Source organism: Lissotriton helveticus, chromosome 2_1, assembly GCF_964261635.1.
Source record: "Lissotriton helveticus chromosome 2_1, aLisHel1.1, whole genome shotgun sequence".
NCBI classification, from domain to species: Eukaryota; Metazoa; Chordata; class Amphibia; order Caudata; family Salamandridae; genus Lissotriton; species Lissotriton helveticus.
In genome coordinates, this window is record NC_136059.1 from 845,442,137 (window position 1) to 845,454,160 (window position 12,024).

Consider the following 12,024-nt stretch of genomic DNA (forward strand, 5'->3'; position numbering starts at 1 on the left):
TGTTGGAAGCAGTGAGAGGGTGGCGCAGAGTTTGAGTGGAGTGTTGCAGGCTCTGGACGGGGGCGCAGGCTTTGAGTGGAGTGTTGCAGGCTCTGAGCTGGGTGGTGCAGGCTTTGAGTGGAATGTTGCTGGCAGTGAGAGGGTGGCGCAGGCTCTGAGTGGAGTGTTGCAGGCAGTGAGAGGGTGGTGCATGCTTTGAGTGGAGTGTTCCAGGCAGTGAGAGGGTGGCGCAGACTTTGAGTGGAGTGTTTCAGGCTCTGAACGGGGGCGCAGGCTTTGAGTGGAGTGTTGCAGGCTGTGAGCGGGGTGGCGTAGGCTTTGAGTGGAGTGTTGCAGGATGTGAGAGGCTGGTGCAGGCTTTGAGTGGAGTGTTGCAGGATGTGAGAGGGTGGTACAGGCAGTGAGAGGGTGGTGAAGGCTTTGAGTGGAGTGTTGCAGGCAGTGAGAGGGTGGTGCAGGCTTTGAGTGGAGTGTTGTAGGCTGTGAGAGGGTGGTGCAGGCTTTGAGTGGAGTGTTGCAGGCAGTGAGAGAGAGGGTGGTGCAGGCTTTGAGTGGAGTGTGTGAGAGGGTGGCACAGGAATTGAGTGGAGTGTTGCAGGCAGTAAGAGGGTGGTGCAGGCTTTGAGTGGAGTGTTGCAGGCAGTGAGAGGGTGGTGCAGGCTTTGAGTGGAGTGTTGCAGGCAGTGAGAAGGTGGTGCAGGCTTTGAGTGGAGTGTGGCAGGCAGTGGGAGGGTGGCACAGACTTTGAGTGGAGTGTTGCAGGCTCTGAGCAGAGGGCGCAGGCTTTGAGTGGAGTGTTGCAGGCTGTGAGAGGGTGGTGCAGGCCTTGAGTGGAGTGTTGCAGGCAGTGAGAGAGAGGGTGGTGCAGGCTTTGAGTGGAGTGTTGCAGGCTGTGAGCGGGGTGGTGTAGGCTTTGAGTGGAGTGTTGCAGGATGTGAGAGGCTGGTGCAGGCTTTGACTGGAGTGTTGCAGGATTTGAGAGGGTGGTACAGGCAGTGAGAGGGTGGTGCAGGCTTTGAGTGGAGTGTTGCAGGCAGTGAGAGGGTGGTGCAGGCTTTGAGTGGAGTGTTGCAGGCTGTGGGAGGGTGGTGCAGGCTTTGAGTGGAGTGTTGCAGGCAGTGAGAGAGAGGGTGGGGCAGGCTTTGAGCGGAGTGTTGCAGGCTGTGAGCGCGGTGGTGTAGGCTTTGAGTGGAGTGTTGCAGGATGTGAGAGGCTGGTGCAGGCTTTGAGTGGAGTGTTGCAGGATTTGAGAGGGTGGTACAGGCAGTGAGAGGGTGGTGCAGGCTTTGAGTGTAGTGTTGCAGGCAGTGAGAGGGTGGTGCAGGCTTTGAGTGGAGTGTTGCAGGCAGTGAGAGAGAGGGTGGTGCAGGCTTTGAGTGGAGTGTTGCAGGCTGTGAGCGGGGTGGTGTAGGCTTTGAGTGGAGTGTTGCAGGATGTGAGAGGCTGGTGCAGGCTTTGACTGGAGTGTTGCAGGATTTGAGAGGGTGGTACAGGCAGTGAGAGGGTGGTGCAGGCTTTGAGTGGAGTGTTGCAGGCAGTGAGAGGCTGGTGCAGGCTTTGAGTGGAGTGTTGCAGGCTGTGGGAGGGTGGTGCAGGCTTTGAGTGGAGTGTTGCAGGCAGTGAGAGAGAGGGTGGTGCAGGCTTTGAGCGGAGTGTTGCAGGCTGTGAGCGCGGTGGTGTAGGCTTTGAGTGGAGTGTTGCAGGATGTGAGAGGCTGGTGCAGGCTTTGAGTGGAGTGTTGCAGGATTTGAGAGGGTGGTACAGGCAGTGAGAGGGTGGTGCAGGCTTTGAGTGTAGTGTTGCAGGCAGTGAGAGGGTGGTGCAGGCTTTGAGTGGAGTGTTGCAGGCTGTGAGAGGGTGGTGCAGGCTTTGAGTGGAGTGTTGCAGGCAGTGAGAGAGAGGGTGGTGCAGGCTTTGAGTGGAGTGTTGCAGGCTGTGAGAGGGTGGTGCAGGCTTTGAGTGGAGTGTTGCAGGCAGTGTGAGAGAGGGTGGTGCAGGCTTTGAGTGGAGTGTTGCAGGCTGTGAGAGGGTGGCGCAGGATTTGAGTGGAGTGTTGCAGGCAGAGAGAGGGTGATGCAGGCTCTGTGTGGAGTGTTGCAGGCAGTGAGAGGGTGGCGCACGCTTTGAGTGGAGGGTTGCAGGCAGTGAGAGGGTGCTGCAGGCTTTGAGTGGAGTGTTGGAGGCAGTGAGAGGGTGGCGCAGAGTTTGAGTGGAGTGTTGCAGGCTCTGGACGGGGGCGCAGGCTTTGAGTGGAGTGTTGCAGGCTCTGAGCTGGGTGGTGCAGGCTTTGAGTGGAATGTTGCTGGCAGTGAGAGGGTGGCGCAGGCTCTGAGTGGAGTGTTGCAGGCAGTGAGAGGGTGGTGCATGCTTTGAGTGGAGTGTTCCAGGCAGTGAGAGGGGGGCGCAGGCTTTGAGTGGAGTGTTGCAGGCTGTGAGCGGGGTGGCGTAGGCTTTGAGTGGAGTGTTGCAGGATGTGAGAGGCTGGTGCAGGCTTTGAGTGGAGTTTGCAGGATGTGAGAGGGTGGTACAGGCAGTGAGAGGGTGGTGAAGGCTTTGAGTGGAGTGTTGCAGGCAGTGAGAGGGTGGTGCAGGCTTTGAGTGGAGTGTTGTAGGCTGTGAGAGGGTGGTGCAGGCTTTGAGTGGAGTGTTGCAGGCAGTGAGAGAGAGGGTGGTGCAGGCTTTGAGTGGAGTGTGTGAGAGGGTGGCACAGGAATTGAGTGGAGTGTTGCAGGCACTAAGAGGGTGGTGCAGGCTTTGAGTGGAGTGTTGCAGGCAGTGAGAGGGTGGCGCAGGCTTTGAGTGGAGTGTTGCAGGCAGTGAGAAGGTGGTGCAGGCTTTCAGTGGAGTGTGGCAGGCAGTGGGAGGGTGGCACAGACTTTGAGTGGAGTGTTGCAGGCTTTGAGCAGAGGGCGCAGGCTTTGAGTGGAGTGTTGCAGGCTGTGAGAGGGTGGTGCAGGCTTTGAGTGGAGTGTTGCAGGCAGTGAGAGAGAGGGTGGTGCAGGCTTTGAGTGGAGTGTTGCAGGCTGTCAGAGGGTGGCGCAGGATTTGAGTGGAGTGTTGCAGGTAGTGAGAGGATGGTGCAGGCTTTGAGTGGAGTGTTACAGGCAGTGAGAGGGAGGCACAGGCTTTGAGTGGAGTGTTGCAGGCAGTGAGAGGGTGGTGCAGGCTTTGAGTGGAATGTTGCAGGCAGTGAGAGGGTGGAGCAGACTTTGAGTGGAGTGTTGCAGGCTCTGAGCGGGGGGCGCAGGCTTTGAGTGGAGTTTTGCAGGCTTTGAGTGGAGTGTTGCAGGCAGTGTGAGGGTGGTGCAGGCTTTGAGTGGAGTGTTGCAGGCTTTGAGTGGAGTGTTACAGGCTGTGAGCGGTGTGGCGTAGGCTTTGAGTGGAGTGTTGCAGGCTGTGAGTGGGGTGGCGTAGGCTTTGAGTGGAGTGTTGCAGGATGTGAGAGGGTGGCGCAGGATTAGAGTGGAGTGTTGCAGGCAGTGAGAGAGAGGGTGGTGCAGGCGTTGAGTGGAGTGTTGCAGGCAGTGTGAGGGTGGTGCAAGCTTTGAGTGGAGTGTTGCAGGCAGTGAGAGAGAGGGTGGAGCAGGCTTTGAGTGGAGTGTTGCAGGCTCTGAGCGGGGGGCGCAGGCTTTGAGTGGAGTGTTGCAGGCTCTGAGCTGGGGGCGCAGGCTTTGAGTGGAGTGTTGCAGGCAGTGAGAGGGTGGTGCAGGCTTTGAGTGGAGTGTTGCAGGCTGTGAGCGGGGTGGCGTAGGCTTTGAGTGGAGTGTTGCAGGATGTGGGAGGGTGGTGCAGGCTTTTAGTGGAGTGTTGCACGCTGTGAGAGGGTGGCGCAGACTTTGAGTGGAGTGTTCCAGGCAGTGAGAGGGTGGCGCAGGCTTTGAGTGGAGTGTTGCAGGATGTGGGAGGGTGGTGCAGGCTTTGAGTGGAGTGTTGCAGGCTGTGAGAGGGTGGCCCAGGATTTGAGTGGAGTGTTGCTGGTAGTGAGAGGGTGGTGCAGGCTTTGAGTGGAGTGTTACAGGCAGTGAGAGGGAGGCACAGGCTTTGAGTGGAGTGTTGCAGGCAGTGAGAGAGAGGGTGGTGCAGGCTTTGAGTGGAGTGTTGCAGGCTGTGAGAGGGTGGTGCAGGCTTTGAGTGGAGTGTTGCAGGCAGTGTGAGAGAGGGTGGTGCAGGCTTTGAGTGGAGTGTTGCAGGCTGTGAGAGGGTGGCGCAGGATTTGAGTGGAGTGTTGCAGGCAGTGAGAGGGTGGTGCAGGCTCTGTGTGGAGTGTTGCAGGCAGTGAGAGGGTGGCGCACGCTTTGAGTGGAGGGTTGCAGGCAGTGAGAGGGTGCTGCAGGCTTTGAGTGGAGTGTTGGAGGCAGTGAGAGGGTGGCGCAGAGTTGAGTAGAGTGTTGCAGGCTTTGAGTGGGGTGGCACAGGTTGTGAGTGGAGTGTTGCAGGCTGTGAGTTGAGTGTTGCAGACTGTGAGAGGGCAGTGCAGGCTTTGAGTGGAGTGTTGAGGGCTTTGAGTGGAGAGTTGCGGGCTATGGGTGGGGTGGTGCAGGCTTTGAGTGGAGTGTTGCAGGCTATGAGCGGGGAGGGCGCAAGCTTTGAGAGGACTGTTGCAGGCAGTGAGATGGCGGTGCAGGCTTTTAGTGGGGTGTTGCAGGCTGTGAGAGGGTGGCATAGGCTTTGAGTGGAGTGTTCCAGACTGTGAGCGAGGTGGCGCAGGCTTTGAGTGGAGTGTTGCAGGCAGTGAGAGGGTGGTGCAGGCTTTGAGTGGAGTGTTACAGACAGTGAGAGGGTGGCACAGGCTTTGAGTGGAGTGTTGCAGGCAGTGAGAGGGTGGCGCTGGCTTTGAGTGGAGTGTTGTATGCATTGAGAGGGTGGTGCAGGCTTTGAGTGGAGTGTTGCAGGCTGTGAGAGGGTGGTGCACGCTTTGAGTGGAGTGTTACAAGCATGATAGGGTGGCGCAGGCTTTGAGTGGAGTGTTGCAGGCTGTGAGAGGGTGGCACTGGCTTTGAGTGGAGTGTTGCAGGCTGTGAGAGGGTTGTGCAGGCTTTGAGTGGAGTGTTGCAGGCAGTGAGTGGGTGGTGCAGGCTCTGAGCGGACTGTTGCAGACTATGAGCTGGGAGGGCGCAGCCTTTGAGTGGAGTGTTGCAGGCTGTGATTGGGGTGGCGCAGGCTTTGAGTGGAGTGTTGCAGGCTATGAGCGGGGAGGGCACAGGCTTTGACAGGACTGTTGCAGGCAGTGAGAGGGTGGTGCATGCTTTTAGTGTCGTTTTGCAGGCAGTGAGAGGGTGGCACAGGCTTTAAGTGTAGTGTTGCAGGCTGTGACAGGATGGTGCAGGCTTTGAGTGGAGTGTTGCAGACTGTGAGCGAGGTGGCACAGGCTTTGAGTGGAGTGCTGCAGGCAGTGAGAGGGTGGCGCAGGCAGTGAGAGGGTGGCGCAGGCTTTGAGTGGAGTGATGCAGGCTGTGAGAGGGGGGCGCAGGCTTTGAGTGGAGTGTTGCAGGCAGTGAGAGGGTGGCGCAGGCAGTGAGAGGGTGGCGCAGGCTTTGAGTAGAGTGATGCAGGCAGTGAGAGGGGGCGCAGGCTTTGAGTGGAGTGTTGCAGGCAGTGAGAGGGTGGTGCAGGCTTTGAGTGGAGTGTTACAGGCTTTGAGTGGAGTGTTACAGGCTGTGAGCAGGGTAGCGTAGGCTTTGAGCGGAGTGTTGCAGGCTGTGAGCGGGGTGGTGTAGGCTTTGAGTGGAGTGTTGCAGGATGTGAGAGGCTGGTGCAGGCTTTGAGTGGAGTGTTGCAGGATTTGAGAGGGTGGTACAGGCAGTGAGAGGGTGGTGCAGGCTTTGAGTGGAGTGTTGCAGGCAGTGAGAGAGAGGGTGGTGCAGGCTTTGAGTGGAGTGTTGCAGGCTGTGAGAGAGAGGGTGGTGCAGGCTTTGAGTGGAGTGTTACAGGCTGTGAGCAGGGTGGCGTAGGCTTTGAGCGGAGTGTTGCAGGCTGTGAGCGGGGTGGTGTAGGCTTTGAGTGGAGTGTTGCAGGATGTGAGAGGCTGGTGCAGGATTTGAGTGGAGTGTTGCAGGATTTGAGAGGGTGGTACAGGCAGTGAGAGGGTGGTGCAGGCTTTGAGTGGAGTGTTGCAGGCAGTGAGAGGGTGGTGCAGGCTTTGAGTGGAGTGTTGCAGGCTGTGAGAGGGTGGTGCAGGCTTTGAGTAGAGTGTTGCAGGCAGTGAGAGAGAGGGTGGTGCAGGCTTTGAGTGGAGTGTTGCAGGCTGTGAGAGGGTGGTGCAGGCTTTGAGTGGAGTGTTGCAGGCAGTGTGAGAGAGGGTGGTGCAGGCTTTGAGTGGAGTGTTGCAGGCTGTGAGAGGGTGGCGCAGGATTTGAGTGGAGTGTTGCAGGCAGTGAGAGGGTGGTGCAGGCTCTGTGTGGAGTGTTGCAGGCAGTGAGAGGGTGGCGCACGCTTTGAGTGGAGGGTTGCAGGCAGTGAGAGGGTGCTGCAGGCTTTGAGTGGAGTGTTGGAAGCAGTGAGAGGGTGGCGCAGAGTTTGAGTGGAGTGTTGCAGGCTCTGGACGGGGACGCAGGCTTTGAGTGGAGTGTTGCAGGCTCTGAGCTGGGTGGTGCAGGCTTTGAGTGGAATGTTGCTGGCAGTGAGAGGGTGGCGCAGGCTCTGAGTGGAGTGTTGCAGGCAGTGAGAGGGTGGTGCATGCTTTGAGTGGAGTGTTCCAGGCAGTGAGAGGGTGGCGCAGACTTTGAGTGGAGTGTTTCAGGCTCTGAACGGGGGCGCAGGCTTTGAGTGGAGTGTTGCAGGCTGTGAGCGGGGTGGCGTAGGCTTTGAGTGGAGTGTTGCAGGATGTGAGAGGCTGGTGCAGGCTTTGAGTGGAGTGTTGCAGGATGTGAGAGGGTGGTACAGGCAGTGAGAGGGTGGTGAAGGCTTTGAGTGGAGTGTTGCAGGCAGTGAGAGGGTGGTGCAGGCTTTGAGTGGAGTGTTGTAGGCTGTGAGAGGGTGGTGCAGGCTTTGAGTGGAGTGTTGCAGGCAGTGAGAGAGAGGGTGGTGCAGGCTTTGAGTGGAGTGTGTGAGAGGGTGGCACAGGAATTGAGTGGAGTGTTGCAGGCAGTAAGAGGGTGGTGCAGGCTTTGAGTGGAGTGTTGCAGGCAGTGAGAGGGTGGTGCAGGCTTTGAGTGGAGTGTTGCAGGCAGTGAGAAGGTGGTGCAGGCTTTGAGTGGAGTGTGGCAGGCAGTGGGAGGGTGGCACAGACTTTGAGTGGAGTGTTGCAGGCTCTGAGCAGAGGGCGCAGGCTTTGAGTGGAGTGTTGCAGGCTGTGAGAGGGTGGTGCAGGCCTTGAGTGGAGTGTTGCAGGCAGTGAGAGAGAGGGTGGTGCAGGCTTTGAGTGGAGTGTTGCAGGCTGTGAGCGGGGTGGTGTAGGCTTTGAGTGGAGTGTTGCAGGATGTGAGAGGCTGGTGCAGGCTTTGACTGGAGTGTTGCAGGATTTGAGAGGGTGGTACAGGCAGTGAGAGGGTGGTGCAGGCTTTGAGTGGAGTGTTGCAGGCAGTGAGAGGGTGGTGCAGGCTTTGAGTGGAGTGTTGCAGGCTGTGGGAGGGTGGTGCAGGCTTTGAGTGGAGTGTTGCAGGCAGTGAGAGAGAGGGTGGTGCAGGCTTTGAGCGGAGTGTTGCAGGCTGTGAGCGCGGTGGTGTAGGCTTTGAGTGGAGTGTTGCAGGATGTGAGAGGCTGGTGCAGGCTTTGAGTGGAGTGTTGCAGGATTTGAGAGGGTGGTACAGGCAGTGAGAGGGTGGTGCAGGCTTTGAGTGTAGTGTTGCAGGCAGTGAGAGGGTGGTGCAGGCTTTGAGTGGAGTGTTGCAGGCTGTGAGAGGGTGGTGCAGGCTTTGAGTGGAGTGTTGCAGGCAGTGAGAGAGAGGGTGGTGCAGGCTTTGAGTGGAGTGTTGCAGGCTGTGAGAGGGTGGTGCAGGCTTTGAGTGGAGTGTTGCAGGCAGTGTGAGAGAGGGTGGTGCAGGCTTTGAGTGGAGTGTTGCAGGCTGTGAGAGGGTGGCGCAGGATTTGAGTGGAGTGTTGCAGGCAGAGAGAGGGTGATGCAGGCTCTGTGTGGAGTGTTGCAGGCAGTGAGAGGGTGGCGCACGCTTTGAGTGGAGGGTTGCAGGCAGTGAGAGGGTGCTGCAGGCTTTGAGTGGAGTGTTGGAGGCAGTGAGAGAGTGGCGCAGAGTTTGAGTGGAGTGTTGCAGGCTCTGGACGGGGGCGCAGGCTTTGAGTGGAGTGTTGCAGGCTCTGAGCTGGGTGGTGCAGGCTTTGAGTGGAATGTTGCTGGCAGTGAGAGGGTGGCGCAGGCTCTGAGTGGAGTGTTGCAGGCAGTGAGAGGGTGGTGCATGCTTTGAGTGGAGTGTTCCAGGCAGTGAGAGGGGGGCGCAGGCTTTGAGTGGAGTGTTGCAGGCTGTGAGCGGGGTGGCGTAGGCTTTGAGTGGAGTGTTGCAGGATGTGAGAGGCTGGTGCAGGCTTTGAGTGGAGTTTGCAGGATGTGAGAGGGTGGTACAGGCAGTGAGAGGGTGGTGAAGGCTTTGAGTGGAGTGTTGCAGGCAGTGAGAGGGTGGTGCAGGCTTTGAGTGGAGTGTTGTAGGCTGTGAGAGGGTGGTGCAGGCTTTGAGTGGAGTGTTGCAGGCAGTGAGAGAGAGGGTGGTGCAGGCTTTGAGTGGAGTGTGTGAGAGGGTGGCACAGGAATTGAGTGGAGTGTTGCAGGCACTAAGAGGGTGGTGCAGGCTTTGAGTGGAGTGTTGCAGGCAGTGAGAGGGTGGCGCAGGCTTTGAGTGGAGTGTTGCAGGCAGTGAGAAGGTGGTGCAGGCTTTCAGTGGAGTGTGGCAGGCAGTGGGAGGGTGGCACAGACTTTGAGTGGAGTGTTGCAGGCTTTGAGCAGAGGGCGCAGGCTTTGAGTGGAGTGTTGCAGGCTGTGAGAGGGTGGTGCAGGCTTTGAGTGGAGTGTTGCAGGCAGTGAGAGAGAGGGTGGTGCAGGCTTTGAGTGGAGTGTTGCAGGCTGTCAGAGGGTGGCGCAGGATTTGAGTGGAGTGTTGCAGGTAGTGAGAGGGTGGTGCAGGCTTTGAGTGGAGTGTTACAGGCAGTGAGAGGGAGGCACAGGCTTTGAGTGGAGTGTTGCAGGCAGTGAGAGGGTGGTGCAGGCTTTGAGTGGAATGTTGCAGGCAGTGAGAGGGTGGAGCAGACTTTGAGTGGAGTGTTGCAGGCTCTGAGCGGGGGGCGCAGGCTTTGAGTGGAGTTTTGCAGGCTTTGAGTGGAGTGTTGCAGGCAGTGTGAGGGTGGTGCAGGCTTTGAGTGGAGTGTTGCAGGCTTTGAGTGGAGTGTTACAGGCTGTGAGCGGCGTGGCGTAGGCTTTGAGTGGAGTGTTGCAGGCTGTGAGTGGGGTGGCGTAGGCTTTGAGTGGAGTGTTGCAGGATGTGAGAGGGTGGCGCAGGATTAGAGTGGAGTGTTGCAGGCAGTGAGAGAGAGGGTGGTGCAGGCGTTGAGTGGAGTGTTGCAGGCAGTGTGAGGGTGGTGCAAGCTTTGAGTGGAGTGTTGCAGGCAGTGAGAGAGAGGGTGGAGCAGGCTTTGAGTGGAGTGTTGCAGGCTCTGAGCGGGGGGCGCAGGCTTTGAGTGGAGTGTTGCAGGCTCTGAGCTGGGGGCGCAGGCTTTGAGTGGAGTGTTGCAGGCAGTGAGAGGGTGGTGCAGGCTTTGAGTGGAGTGTTGCAGGCTGTGAGCGGGGTGGCGTAGGCTTTGAGTGGAGTGTTGCAGGATGTGGGAGGGTGGTGCAGGCTTTTAGTGGAGTGTTGCACGCTGTGAGAGGGTGGCGCAGACTTTGAGTGGAGTGTTCCAGGCAGTGAGAGGGTGGCGCAGGCTTTGAGTGGAGTGTTGCAGGATGTGGGAGGGTGGTGCAGGCTTTGAGTGGAGTGTTGCAGGCTGTGAGAGGGTGGCCCAGGATTTGAGTGGAGTGTTGCTGGTAGTGAGAGGGTGGTGCAGGCTTTGAGTGGAGTGTTACAGGCAGTGAGAGGGAGGCACAGGCTTTGAGTGGAGTGTTGCAGGCAGTGAGAGGGTGGTGCAGGCTTTGAGTGGAATGTTGCAGGCAGTGAGAGGGTGGCGCAGACTTTGAGTGGAGTGTTGCAGGCTCTGAGCGGGGGGCGCAAGCTTTGAGTGGAGTTTTGCAGGCTTTGAGTGGAGTGTTGCAGGCAGTGTGAGGGTGGTGCAGGCTTTGAGTGGAGTGTTGCAGGCTTTGAGTGGAGTGTTACAGGCTGTGAGTGGGGTGGCATAGGCTTTGAGTGGAGTGTTGCAGGCTGTGAGTGGGGTGGCGTAGGCTTTGAGTGGAGTGTTGCAGGATGTAAGAGGGTGGCGCAGGATTAGAGTGGAGTGTTGCAGGCAGTGAGAGAGAGGGTGTTGCAGGCGTTGAGTTGAGTGTTGCAGGCAGTGTGAGGGTGGTGCAGGCTTTGAGTGGAGTGTTGCAGGCAGTGAGAGAGAGGGTGGAGTAGGCTTTGAGTGGAGTGTTGCAGGCTCTGAGCGGGGGGCGCAGGCTTTGAGTGGAGTGTTGCAGGCTCTGAGCAGGGGGCGCAGGCTTTGAGTGGAGTGTTGCAGGCAATGAGAGGGTGGTGCAGGCTTTGAGTGGAGTGTTGCAGGATGTGGGAGGGTGGTGCAGGCTTTGAGTGGAGTGTTGCAGGCTGTGAGCGGGGTGGCGTAGGCTTTGAGTGGAGTGTTGCAGGCTGTGAGCGGGGTGGCGTAGGCTTTGAGTGGAGTGTTGCAGGATGTGGGAGGGTGGTGCAGGCTTTGAGTGGAGTGTTGCACGCTGTGAGAGGGTGGCGCAGACTTTGAGTGGAATGTTGCAGGCAGTGAGAGGGTGGTGCAGGTTTTGAGTGGAGTGTTGCACGCTGTGAGAGGGTGGCGCAGACTTTGAGTGGAGTGTTGCAGGCAGTGAGAGAGAGGGTGGTGCAGGCTTTGAGTGGAGTGTTGCACGCTGTGAGAGGGTGGCGCAGACTTTGAGTGGAGTGTTGCAGGCAGCGAGAGGGTGGTGCAGGCTTTGAGTGGAGTGTTCCAGGCAGTGAGAGGGTGGTACAGGCTTTGAGTGGAGTGTCGCACGCTGTGAGAGGGTGGTGCAGGCTTTGAGTGGAGAGTTGCACGCTGTGAGAGGGTGGTGCAGGCTTTGAGTGGAGTGTTGCAGTCTGTGAGAGGGTGGCGCAGACTTTGAGTGGAGTGTTCCAGGATGTGAAAGGGTGGCGCAGGCTTTGAGTGGAGTGTTGCAGGATGTGGGAGGGTGGTGCACGCTTTGAGTGGAGTGTTACAAGCATGATAGGGTGGTGCAGGCTTTGAGTGGAGTGTTGCACGCTGTGAGAGGGCGGTGCACGCTTTGAGTGGAGTGTTCCAGGCAGTGAGAGGGTGGCGCATGCTTTGAGAGGAGTGTTGCACGCTGTGAGAGGGTGGCGCAGACTTTGAGTGGAGTGTTCCAAGCAGTGAGAGGGTGGTGCAGGCTTTGAGTGGAGTGTTGCAGGCTCTGAGCGGGGGGCGCAGGGTGTGAGAGGGTGTTGCAGGCAGTGTGAGGGTGGCGCAGGCGTTGAGTGGAGTGTTGCATGCTGTGAGAGGGTGGCGCAGGCTTTGAGTGGAGTGTTGCAGGCTCTGAGCGGGGGGCGCAGGGTGTGAGAGGGTGTTGCAGGCAGTGAGAGGGTGGCGCAGGCGTTGAGTGGTTTGTCGCTGGAGCCTGAGGGAGGTTGGGGCGGCTGTGAGTGAGCCCGTGGAGACAGTGAAGAAAGAGGTGGAGGGGCAGTTACTGCGGCCTGCCGCCTCCTCGAAGGCGACCCCACCCCGTGCCGGTCCCGCCTGTGTCTGGGGTGCCATCAATCCTCGCAAGCGCTGACAGACGTCAGAGAGCCGCCAGTCACAACATTTCAGACACCGCCGTGTTCGCATTTTTGTGAGAACGAGAAACAAACCCTGTTATATCAACCCCAGAAGAGACCGTGGGCTGCGACTTTCCCAGGCTCCGCGGAGGGTTCATGGGGAGGAAGGGCGGCCTGGGGCAGC